General features: G+C 38.7%; 1 protein-coding gene across 1 annotated transcript in view; it reads left to right on the forward strand.

Annotated features, from left to right (window-relative positions):
• Window positions 1-1557: 1557 nt before the first annotated feature.
• The window catches only part of LOC108250931 (dual specificity protein phosphatase MPK-4), a 22013-nt gene continuing 10026 nt past the window's right edge, over window positions 1558-13544 (forward strand). Inside the window, exons 1-2 of the mRNA XM_037978330.1 lie at window positions 1558-2177; window positions 10842-10933. The gene's annotated coding sequence lies outside the window, so the exon portion shown is untranslated. The remainder of the gene's footprint in view (window positions 2178-10841; window positions 10934-13544) is intronic.

The following is a 13544-nucleotide window of genomic DNA, read 5'->3' on the forward strand; positions in this document are numbered from 1 at the left end:
GAATCACTTTAGAAACAATAAATATGGGGTTAAAGTTGCAGGAAAGTTGCGGTGTTTTGGGCAAAATTACAAAAAGTTGCAATTTTGCGGGGTTTGCTTGATTTTGCGTTAATAGTTGCGATCGCAACATCACGAAATCCTGGAGGGTCTGAGAATGAGTGCTTTCTCACATTTAGCCACCAAAGTCACTAGATTTGTTGCTAGTCGCTTTAAAAAAATGCTAGAGGGATCTGAAAACTCGCTAAATATAGCGTTAAAGTGACAAAAAGTGACAAAATAACTAAGACGTTGAATTTGTACTTCACAGTTAGGATGGTGTTCTAAGACTTATAAGCTTCACCACCTTTTCCCTCCAAATGTTCAAATGGTGAATATGGCCAAACAGTTCAATTTTAGTTTCATCAGACCACTGGACATGTCTCTAAAACATAGGGTCTCAGCCACTGTGTGCATTTACAAACTGTAATCTGACTTTTTTATGTTGCTTTTGGATTAATAGTTTCCTCTCTGAGAGACCTTTCAGCCCATGTTGATATAAGACTCGTTTCTCTGGATAATGGCTCTGACCAGCTTCAGCAGCATCTTCACCAGGTCTTTAGCTTTTCTGGGGGTAGTTTACACGTTCTCCTTGTGCTCATGTGGGTTTACTCCGGTTTCTTCCCACAGACCAAAAACATTAATGTTAGGTTAATTGGTAACTCTAAAAAATTGCCCCCAGGTGTGAGTGAGAGTGTGAATGGTTGTCTGTCTCATTTGTGTCTATGTGTCCTTATGATGGACTGGAGACCTGTCCAGGGTGTCCCTTGCCTCTTGCACAGTGACTGCTGGAGATAGGCACCAGCTCCCCTGCGACCCGGAAAGGAGAAGCGGGTAAAGAAAATGGATGGGTGGATTTTTGTTATTTAATTTTTAAACAAAGCAAATCAGGAGCTTTCTCAATTTAAAACTGGATAGTGTGGAGTTCTAAGCTTTAAATGACATACATCTGTGTATGCAGCTAAATTCACATACAGATTAATCTCCTTCCCCTCCCTCCTGAAGGTCATTACGGTCTTTGTTAGCCTGGCTCACAGATAGATGTTTTGGTCACATGTATGTACGTGTGAATTAGAAATTTAATGACAAAGTGTCAGACTTAATGCTCCATTGTACGTTTTAGAAAGCTAAAATTTAAGACCTCCTCTGTTTAAAGTTTTATTTTTATTTTTTTCTCATTTGACATAAACAGCATGCCTGCCAACCATCCAGATTCACTCCAAGCTCCTTTACCAGAGGCCTGGGAGCTTGATGGTTTTGCACTGTATTTAGCTGTTTCTGATAAGCTCTGCTGGCTGATGAATGTTTTGTTCCAACAGCCCATTTCTCATCAGAATGTCCAGGTTTCCCAACATCTGATGCGGATCTTGTTAATGTGGGTGACATCTGAGCTGACATGGTCTACTCGCTCACTATTTAAGTGAGGTTGCTCGAAGGTTGATTGTATCCTAGTGCATATACATATATATATATATATATACATATATATATATATAATTTCAGTTTTTCCACTCAAGATTAACCTATTGTTTTCACCCAAGCTGCCTCTTGGAATACCCCCCAGATTTATGAGACCTGTGTCTTTATTTGAACACCTGGGCCCTGGCAGGCTCCATACATCATCTCCAGCCAACCAGTCTCTGACCTCCGTGTGTGTTCCCATCACACAGTAGAGTTTAACGCCGATGTTAGCTCGTGTTAGGTAGATGCCTCAAGATGCTGTTGTGGGAGCTGCTTTTTGCGCAGTGGGGTGCATCTCCTCCCGGTACGTCGCTCACCACCACCAGCAGCAGCAGCAGCAGCTAGCTTCCTGTGAACCCCAGCTTCACGCTCGGCTGTTTCACCAGTGACATTAGCGGACTCCCTCTGTCACCGCTTCCGTCAGTCCTGGACTCACCGTGACCGTAGCTTTAGCTTGCTGTCCTTCTGAGGACTGCTATGACTCCGAGCTAACCAGTGGCTAACCTGCTAGCAGCTCGTAGCCGCCGTGTGTCCGATGGAGCTGAAGTGTTGTTCGATCTGCCGAAGATGACGGGCCGCCCGAGCCTCAAACATGGACACTGAGGACTTGAGGACCAAATCCGTGTCTGCTCAGAAACTTCTGGATCCACCAGTGCTCAGCAAACACAATGGAGGACTCGGTAAGACAAGAGTGACCGAGTCAATGTGTGTTTCATTCCCATTCAGTCGGTGTGTGAATTCTACATGAAGGCAGCTCCATCCAATACAGACATGGTAGTTTTTGTATCTTACAGTTCTCTCCATGTTGTATCGTTATGTCTGTCATTTCTATTACACAATAAGTCACATCCAGCCTACCAGTTCACATAAAACATAAACTCTGAAATCAAATGTTGCACTCAAAGCACTGTCTGGAAGTACTTAGAAGTTTAGAGGAAAGAAGTCATTGGATTGCAATAACTTAGACATGTCACTGATACAAGAAGGAATTGATTCTATATTAAAGCCATTTACTTATAAATGTAATAAATCCTTTTTTATCAGAAATATGTCCTGATAAAATGAAGGTGGTTAAAGTGGTTCCTATTTATAAAAATAGAGATAAGCATACAGTCTAACTACAGACCTGTGTCTTTTTTGCCTCGGTTTTCGAAGATCCTTAAAATATTATTTGTAAAAAGATTTGATAAGTTTGTGGAGTCTCTTAATGAACATAGGGATAATCTATTTATTCGCTGTATATTGGTAAAATTGACAGATATCATCTTTTAAAAGACCATAGTGTTTGTGATGTTGCAAATAAAAATGTATTTATTATTTATTTATTTATTTAGGATTTTTGAATTTGACATGAGCTGGGCAGAAATCAGCTTTGACTCTTGTCTGTTACTTTGTTATTGTAATTGTTATTTAAATTTTTATAATATCCAAAAAATAAATTCCTTTTCAGACAGGAAGACCGACAGACAGGCAGACACGCACTTACTTTAATGATCCTGAAGGAAATTAGTTATTAGTTAAATCCACTTCTTCTACATCAACGGACATAACAGGCTAAAAATACTCTCCTAACTTCTGGAGCAAAACCATCAGCAGAACGGACCTTCAACGTCAAAGAGCAGAGCTCCTCAATGTTCCAAACATCAACTATATTACCACCAAAATAGTTTATTACCAAAAATACTTCTACAGGTTTGTGTTTGACTGTCATTAAAGGCAGAGAATAGATAATAATTTCATGATAACTATAGTAAAAAAAAAGTAAATCAGCTATTCTGTTGACGATAGGAATAAAATAGAAGTAAAAGCTATATAAATACTCAACCCAGTTCAACATTCTGTTCAGCTGATACATTAGACTGGGATAGGCTTGTAACCTGTCTAGGGTGTCCCCCATCTCTCACACAGTGACAGCTGCAGATAGGCACCAGCTCCCCAACAACCTGGAAAGGCAAAAGTGGGTAAAGAAAATGGATGGATGATAAAATAGGAATAAATAAATAAATAGATGTGCTCACAACAGCTGTGAGTGTGTTTTCTGTCGCTACCTGTCACTAAACTAGGAGTCTGCCTCTTTTGATTCTGGACTAAAAAAGTGCTGAAACTGAATAAACTGGTTGTTCGACATAATTACTCATGTTCCTGGAAGGTAGGATTTATTTCTAAGTATTACCCTGGTGTGTCATTTAGCACTTCAGCACAGATTTGTTTTGATTCATGAAGTATTCTTTTTTGCATATGCATACATCAGACAGGACAAACTGAAAAGGTCATGTCTTCAATGATTTATGAACTGACATCCCATAATACTCACCGATGAAACATAAAGCTCAATCCTCAAAGTGCTGGCTTTGATAAATATAACAATTAGGGAGTTTAATGTTTTAAATTTGGTAATTATGAACTGATGCTATTCGAGCAGTAACTCAGAGCACCCACGTTGCTACACAAAGGTCTTCTCAATATGGTGGCACAAATTCTCATCTCTTGAGCACAGATTGCAAAGAGCCTTGCCATTCCAGTGTTTCTGTAGTTCAGTGTGTGTGTGTGTGTGTGTGTGTGTGGGGGGGGGGGGGGGGGGGNGGGGGGTAGATGAGTAAATGAGGGCACAGCTTGTGTTATAACGTCCTTTGAGTGGTCTGGTTGGCTAGAAAGGCACTAAATAAGTACAGTCCATTTAAAACACGTCAACTATTTAGCATTTTAGTGTTTCCTTGGCAACTAGTTACATTTTTAGGGTTGCATAAATCGACTACATTTGACAGTCACTAGCCAACTAGTGTACATAATTTGTGTTGACTGGTTAACTTGCACGGGTTTTTGATGCTTATTGTTTAACTTGTATGACAGTCCCTGACTAGTTTGGTCCAGTAGTTCACTAGTGCATTAAAAAGCCAACTAGTTGGGACTTTTGAACTACTACTGCGGCAAAATGACAAGCTCTTGTGAGTTATGCTCTGACTAGTTGGAAAAAGTGTTTGTTGAGCTACTGCAGTGTAATCATTTGCTTTAGATCACCTGTTTAGAAAAAATTAAATGATTGTTTTGTTCAGTTAACACCATCATTGTCCAAACCTTCTTCCCCAGGGTGTGATAGTAGATCCAGCAATTATTTTGTGTTTGTTTGAGCTGTAGCTCCTGTCTGATTTACACATCAACATTTCTAACTTCTCTCATTCACCAGTATTTAGTTTCCTCAGTGCAGCAAGTCTGTTAGGTTGAAATAAAATATTATGACAAAATGAAATGTAAAAAAACAAAAAAACAAAACAAACTAACTGTAGAATGACTTTTAGAGTTTGAGTGGCATTAGATGATATCCTCAGGATCAAGATTTTCTCATATTGACAACCATGTTGTGATGCACGTATACTGTAGTAGGCCTACTAACTCTGACTGATCAATATGTAGAAAAGTTACGTTTTTACTTGCTTCCATTCTTCAATGCTACATTTTAACCTCTACATGGTTGGCATGCTGACATAAACCTTTATGATGATATGACATGTTGTTGAGAGAAAACTGGGTGCCATTATTGTGCCTAAACGCCCCCACAACTCAGTGACAACTGCTGACAAAACCGGAGCACAAAATGCAATGCCTTATGAAATGCAGCCAGAATTTCACATTCTCAAAACTGACTTTATAACGCAGTGGGTGGTTTGCCACTATGGCGATTTATATGGAGACTGGGTTCACCACAGCACTTTTTTTTTATCTGACGTAATGTGGCAGGCACTAGCTAAATTTTTTTATAGGACATTTAAAATGCAAGCAATTTAAACCAGAACCGAAGAAACACAAGAAACTAAAATGACAAACCAACAGAAAAACAACTGCCAGAACCTGACAATACAATAATAAAACAACATTAAAAATAACATGCCATGAGATCTTTGGATCTAAACGTACAACACAAAAAAAATTAACATTGTCCATAGATCAGTGTCTGTCTGAGAATGTGTCATCCTAGAAAATGATCAATAATGCTGTATGATATTGAAGAGAATGAAAGGCATGAGCATAATCTATGATATGGAGGCTACTAGGTAACAGAACAGCTGTAACCAAGCATCAATAATTCGTCATATAATCAACCATGTGTGCTTATCAAATATACAGAATGTAAATTTTCTGCACCCGAATCAAAATGTCTTGAAGCATGTTTTCATCAACCACAACTTAGTTGAAGATAGTGAGCATTCTGTTTCTCACAGTTTGAGGCTCAGGACAAAAGTTGCTTTTGTTTGGTTCATGTCCAAGCTACTCACAGGGGATGATATCACAGACTTAGTGAAAAGATGCAAGTGACTTCTGTACTTTGCCTCCTCCTTCTTGTTGTTCTTCTGGAAAACTTGCAAAAAAGGAGGCGTGATTTGACTTGTATTGTCTTTTTGCATTTTTTAATCACAACAGTGCTTTCAGTCAACACTAGTTGCTGTTGGTAAAGTGAACAAAAAATGCTTTTTCAGTCCATTCCCTTTGACACTGCCAGATTTCTAAATCTGCTTTCCATCTTTATGGCTTTGAAAGAGACATATTGATACTTGTAGTGAACTTAGTTATTATAACTCTTGCTGTTGTCTTCCAACCATACTGCTGCCTTACTGCCTTTTCCACAGGTCAGATGGAAGGATCAATCAGACAACTGTTTGCAGGTACAAATGTTTACCCACCCCACCCCTCTCCATTGTCAAGATTACTAAAGAGTGTCTGTTTGACAGAGGCAGGCTTCTGCTTGCTTAATATGACGCTCATGGTATGGGAGTACAAGCTCTATGTTTTGTATATTTTTAGCAATTCTGACAGTTTTGTGGGGGCCAAAGATTTTTTATTAAAAGGGCCACTTGTTCGATAGGCCTGATGTAGAAGCTGGAGAGCCATTGATCACTAGTGGTTCAGGTACTGTTCAGTACACGGAAACTGAGGTCTCACGAGCTGCAGTATCTTGCTCAGGGAGGGTTCTGAAAATGCCTGTTTATTACATGGACTATATTTCTTATTGTTAAACAGCTAATGTTGTTTATATATTATGTTGTGTTTAAAAAAAAAGGTAAAAAAAATCTGAGAGAGAAAGAAATTGTAACATGTTCATTGTGTTTTGCTGTTGTGACCTCTTACCTGTGTGTGTAGTTTTATGTTGGACTTCTACTGTGTGTCAGCTAATACTGGTAAATGTATAATAGTGGAGCAGATTTTATGATGGCTGTGCTCTTTAAGGTTTAAAAGAAGCCATGTTTTTTCTCTTTTGACATCTTTGCTCTTGTGTGACATGAGGACATTTCTGTTTGAAGTGGGAGATATGGAAGCTGTTTTTCTAAGCTTCATATGTTTTAAGAGTATTCTGAGATCAATGTACAGTTTATGTGTTTGGGACTCTTATTGTGAAGGCCTGAACTCTGTGCATGTTGGAAACTTGTAATGTGAAGGACAGAAAACAAGTTCTGTGAGTTCTTGCTGTGTTGATGCTGTGACGGGAGTAATAAAACCACACATTGGACTGTTCAAAAATGAAGCTTGGTTAAAATAACCCATTTTAAAATATCAAGATTGTCTTAGATCTTTGCAATGATGAGTCACAGAATGATTATACAACATACAATTTATATGATTTTTAAACATCACTGAGTTCCTTGAACCTTTTCATTGTTCTGTATATTGGTCAAATGAGTGCTGTCAAACGAATCCTTTTTATTCTGGCAAAGAGAACCTACCAGCTGCAGTCAGTCATGGCCTCCTAAAGTTAAATTATATTCTAGAACCTTTAGCACCACTTATTAAAAAAATTCCAGAGACTGTATGCACAGTATATATAATTTTCACACTGTGTGAATTATAGAAACTCACAATAAATTCAAACTTGTGCACCTAATTTTTGTTTTTAAACATAACTAAAGTTTTATGTTGTATTACATCTATTTGATTACATCAAATAAAATGACTCAAATAAATGACTAAATGCCCCTGATTGATATGACATTCATGCACATGAATGAGTGGATGGAAGCTTCTGACTATAACCCTAGTCACTGTCACTGTGGAGCACAGAGTGAGCAACTCTTCTTGTTTCTTTTCCCCACACAAACATAGTGTACCAAAAGCTGCTCAGTTCAGTGACTGTAGACTTAAAGGTAAACTGAAATCAAAAATAAAAAAATTGTCATTTTATATATGTTATTTAGTCAAACACATCCACACAACATTGCAGGGACCCAGTTTTGTGATTTGTGGGGTGTAGTTCCGTCCTGGGTTCTTGACGAGCACTGTGCCATGACTGGCCAAGTTCACCGCTACTGACTGGTTGTTTACTAGTGGAAATGGAAGAAGAAGAAGCCTTTTTTGAATATGAAGAAATGCCGGAAGACTTTGCGGGAGTAATGGATAAACAACCATACCAGTATGAACCTGAACCAACAGCTGGATCTCCAGAATCAGATGAAAACTCTTCAGATTTGGATTCTGATGATCACAAGGACTTTCATGGCTGACAAAACAACGCACATAATGACCGCGTTGGGAACGTGGAACTGTGAGAACCGATTACCCCCAGATCATTGTCATGACATCAGCACTGCATGTTTTAGAAGTTTCTCTGCTCTTCAGCAGGTCTTCAGGTTCTGCAAAAGTCTGTTAACCACTCAGTCATTTAAATCAGGTGTGTCAAAGCTGAGAAACATCTAAAACATGCAAGATAGTGGCCTTCCAGGACCAGGACTGGACACCACTGGCCTACAGTATTAATAATGTTTAAATGGGACAAAACTCCAGCAAACCTTTGTGAGAAACTTGTGGAAGGAAATACAAGTCATACAGTGTAAAGGCAATATTATCAATTACCAAAAAGAAAATGGATTGAAACTTGTGAATTTAAAGAAAGTAATAAAAAAAAAACCTCTTTCATTATTTGGGTATTTAGCAAATATAAATAATTTTGGGAATCCTAGCTGATCTAAAACTGGAAAGGATTCATCTCTAAGGCAGTGAGAAAAATGGTTCTGTCTTTTTCTACAGTGAATGTAAACATCTGGTTTCAAGTGTACATAAACTTTAGCCTGTGGCTGTGAATTTAAGCCCAGGCTGTGTCAGGAAGGGCGTCCGGTGTAAAACAATTGACAAATTTCTCATGCTGGTTCGTATGTTGTGGCAACCCCATTGAGGGGAGCAACCGAAAGCAAAACAACAACTGTATATGAGCTGTTTCACATGACCTGATTTGCTATCTTTCTTTCTCTGTTCTTGGTGCTTTTAAGTTGAACAAACACATTCAACTAGTGCTATAAGTAGTGCATGACTTTTTTAAACTGGATTCTTACAGAGAAAATGTCCACAACAAGTAAATCTAAATAGTTTGAGTAATTCAAGAGTTTACAATTTTCTAGTTATGCACAACTAATATATATACATTTTTACTTGTTCATGCTAATTTTTTAAAGTGTCCTTATCCATTTTTGAATGCTATTCTGTTGGTATATCATATTCAGTTTTTCTTTTGTATTTGATCTATACCTTTGCTCCAACTATGGTCATTTTTCTGCTAAGGGACAATTAAAGGGTAATACCATTTTTTTGGCATGTCTTTTAAATGGTACTTCAAAAATAGAGATGTAAACACAGTAATAAAAAAACACTCACCATCAATTAGTTCAAACGCCTTTTCCCAGCAATTTCCCTTTTCTGTTTGACGATCTCATTGAAGCTTGGGATGTAATTGTCAAAAGCCTCAAAGAAGTCCCATTGGAGATCCTTACTGAAAATTTTGTTAAACTCAATATCTGAAAAAACAGTAAGAAGAGGTGGTCGGTAAGAAGGGAATCAGAAGTAGACACTAAATCCACTTACACCACTGTAAATAGTGGAAATTATTACCAATTAGTCATTGTTTTATTTTTGTTGAATATAACTAAAAAGATTTCAAAGGCATTAACATAGTAAAATAACAAATATGAAACAAATCATATGTCCTAAAATAAAGACCAAGGTTTCCCCAAGCGTATTTTAAGCCTGGTAGGTCGCCAGGCTTCGTTGAGCCTGCCGCCAGGCTAAACTCCGCTTGTTTATTCCAAATACGTCATTTTTTATACACATTTTTTTCCACCCGCTCCCCCAAAACCACTACCTTTATCTACTTCACCGTGTGAGGGTGCACGCGCCAACAGTGACGCAATTGCCCCGGCCCCTACCCCTGCGTGAAGGTCCCGCGTGGTGTCGCATCGTGCACCTTTTGTAACTTGGTGTGGGCCGCGCGCTGCGCTCCACCATTTAAAATGGACGATTTCGGTGCTCTATTTCTACTGGCATGTTTTGTGCTTAGTGAAAATATTATCTTTGTTTAACAGTAAAATGATACTATTAAATTCAGCATTAGATATGTTTTGTTGTTACATGTAGTGATCCAACATGCAGCCTGTGCCACAAAAAGCACAGTACAGTACAGCATCTGTCTGTTTTCAGAGTTCTCTGTTGTTATTCATTGGCCTTGACATGAGACGTGTGTTGGTGCCTTGTTTGCACTTTTTCATTATGTTAATTTAATTGACTTGTAAATGTGACTTAAATTAGGATGAAAATTAGGTGCAATCAATTATTTATTATTATTTATTTATTTTAATTGTTTTTTTTTGTTTTGCTTAAAAAAGTATTTCAAAATAGTGGCTTTTTGTAAAACTAGTTGTGTAAATATTTGACACAAATATTGTACAATATCACATAATAAATAGCCATATTTTCAACTTTAATCTTTTTTTTTTTACTAAATCACAGTCGGCAGGCGATCGGCCGGCGAATGGCCACCTACCACCAGGCTTAGCCTCTTTTCTGGGGAAAACCCTGAAGACAAAGTATAAGTTTACACTTTAAGAAGATTTTGTTGCACATTTTATATGTATATATATATATATATAAGTAATCACAGTTTGTCAGAATGTTTTTTTTTTTGGGGGGGTGTGTATACAGTTTACCTGTCTCTCCATGAAAAGTTCTGGCCAATGTTCAGTCATGTCCTGGACACCAGGCTCATCTCTTACCATCTCTTGTCTGTGCCAAGGAAATGTTTGGTCCATTAATCTTGAGATGAGAGGCCAGTTTGATTGCCCCCCCCACCCCATCTCATCTGCAAAAACTTTTCTTTCGTCTTCCAGGTTTTTTTTTTTTCATCATGGCCTTCAGGCAAATTAGGCAAATAATTAGCTTCACCACTTCTTGGCCGTTTAATATTCTCGCCTGATGCCTCTCATTCCGATTTGAATTTGCTTCTCTTTGCACGACTGACTGCAGCATTTTCCCATTCAGCGTTTTGAAGCTTGATGCGATAGTTTGCCATCCTAAATTTAACGTTCTTTTTCCAGCCATACCAACCAGGCTGAGGACCAGGCTCAGTGAGGCGCGGGTGCTTGCTAATCGTTGCTTTTGCAACACTGCTGAAGTCATCATCTTAAAGGTAAGCCTTGAAACTCAACATTGTTTTAGCTATGTTTTCCAGTATGCCGTGCTTCATGTCTGACAGTATAGTCATACTTGTCCCATCCTTTATTAAGGAAAAATCTCTTTGTCAAAGTCTGTACTCAGCGTCCACTGAGAAATTTGGTATGTCAGAAAACTCTGGTCACTATTTACCCTTGAAGATGGGAAGAATGGCAGAATCTCTGCCAGCTGACCTTCATTTTGTGTCTGATGTTGCACTGACTGATGGCAGATTTATCATCGATTGTGACAAGAGGGAGGATTTTCCACGTAGCGTTCTTGCGTAAATTCATTATATCAGTTAATTTGCAGAGATCATTGTCATAGTTGAGGACTCTTTAATTTCACTTGCAAGTCCTCCAGAGATGCAGGTCTTTCGTTCAAAACGTTCCTTATACTATCAGATTTTACAATAACTCTAAGCAAAAGTTGTTGGTCCAGTTTATCTCTAAAAATGAAGAAAAATTTTGAGTAGGACTTTGAGAAAACATTTTAAAAATTCAGCATAATACAAACATTTAGGGGTGAAAAGTTGTTTTTTTTCCTCTGTCTGCATAGTAACAAGAGGAAGACATCATTGAGCATAAAACCCTTACTTGAATTTGGACTGAGCAACTTAGAATTACAGACAGCTGATCAGGTTGACCCTCATTTGTACATGTTCGCAAAATGTATGTAAAACAAATCAATACAAGAACAAATTTTTTAAGAAGGCACAAAGATGCCATTTGACTGTCACAGCTGATTTATTCAGCAATGCAAGAGCTGGATTGAACCAAGACCAATGTAAAAATTAAGAAATAACAAGGGAACTAGGTTTTAAATATAAACACATTTTTTACTATAAAAGAAGTTTGATGTCTGCAGTATATACCCACTTCCAGAATTTTGCTTTAAGATAACCTCTTAAACTAAAATGAATTAAAGAGCATATACTTCCTGTTATTGCAGTTTATGATCACTTTTATATTTAAAGCCTTGTCTGCACTAATGTGGATAGTTTTCTAGTATGTCCATCTAGGCGAGAACAGAAAAATGTAAACACTAAAACAACCGTGTTGGGCCAGTATAACAACACTTGAGGGCAATTGTGAGTATATAGCACTTATATTGTTTGTTTGTTGTTTTTACTAACTGCCACAACAGAAATGAAGTAGAGAAAAATATTTAGTTTAGGTTACTACTGCACAACCTAAAATGCAGTATAACATCTACAGGTGAACCAAATGTGACCTTCTCTAAACTTTTAAATGCACACGTCCAACTGTTCAGTGTGTCAGTACTTTCTGCACAACTTTCTGTTCTCTAACAAAGAGCTAAATGGCAAAATTTACATCAGGTGTTTGATCCATGAATCAACCAATAAATGTTTTGGTTCAGTTAAAACAATTGATCAACAGTATCTCACCATTGCGAGGCTTCTGACTGGATGTTCTTAGATGGAACTAGCCACTGAGCTTAGTGTTACAGAGTGTCACTCATCAGGTTGCAACAGAGATACAGAGAGACCGGAAGAGTCACAGAAAGACATAGAAGTTGATGTCCTTAGGCCACATCCCACACTGATGACTGCTTCATTGTGAACAGTGCCCTGCGGAACCGAAGGATGAATGCCACTCAACTCCAGGAACATCTAAGGGAGGTGAGAGGCACCCAAGTGTCACGTCAGACCATTCAAAACTGTTTACATCCGTGTGGTCTGCGTGCCAGACAACCTGCAAGGGTACCTGACTACACCACCAGGCACAGGCATCATCATCTTGCATGGGCCAGGGAGCATTTACGCTGGTCGAGGGCCCAGTGGGCCTCATTACTGTTCTCTGATGAAAGTGTATTCACATTTAGCAGAAATGATGGCCGCTGGCGATGTTTGAGACATCAAGGAGAGCACTATGCATCAGCCACTGTTGAGCCTTTGGAGGTGGTGGGGTTACAGTGTGGGCAGGTGTCTCTAGTCTATACAGAACTGCCCTACACTTTGTGAATGGTGACAAGCCCATACTACCTGAATAACATAATTAATCCAGCCATTGTGCCTCTGCATGAGCAACACAGGTCTAATTTCATCTTTGTGGACGACAATACTCCAGCTCATCGAGGTCGCATCATTAGGGAATGGCTGCTGGAGACTACAGACCTGAATCCCATAGAAACCTTTGGGATCAGCTGAGTCACCATGTAGATGCTCGTAACTCTGTACCACAGAACCTCAATGACCTGAGGGCTGCTCTTCAAGAAGAGTGGGATGCCGTGCCTCAGCAGACAATAAGTTTACTTGTGTACAGCATGAAAGAGGAGCTCTCCTGTGTTGAGCCATGCGTCTGTGGAGAGGTTGTTTGGTCTCTCCAATATAAAGGTCTGAACATTCTTCGCTGCACTGAACTGCATACACAACTCAGCTCAGTTTGGGTTTGGGTGTTTTGTCTTTAGAAAAGGACAAAACACAAAAAAGGAACAGAAGCACATCAAAAAAGCTCTCCAAACATGTGGGTATCCCAATTGGGCCTTTGTCAGGTCAGCTAGGAAACCCACTAAACACACCACGGAACAGAACAAGGAGAGGAACAGAGGAAAGAACATTGTCATTC

Source organism: Kryptolebias marmoratus, linkage group LG11 (assembly GCF_001649575.2).
Source record: "Kryptolebias marmoratus isolate JLee-2015 linkage group LG11, ASM164957v2, whole genome shotgun sequence".
Classification (NCBI taxonomy): Eukaryota; Metazoa; Chordata; class Actinopteri; order Cyprinodontiformes; family Rivulidae; genus Kryptolebias; species Kryptolebias marmoratus.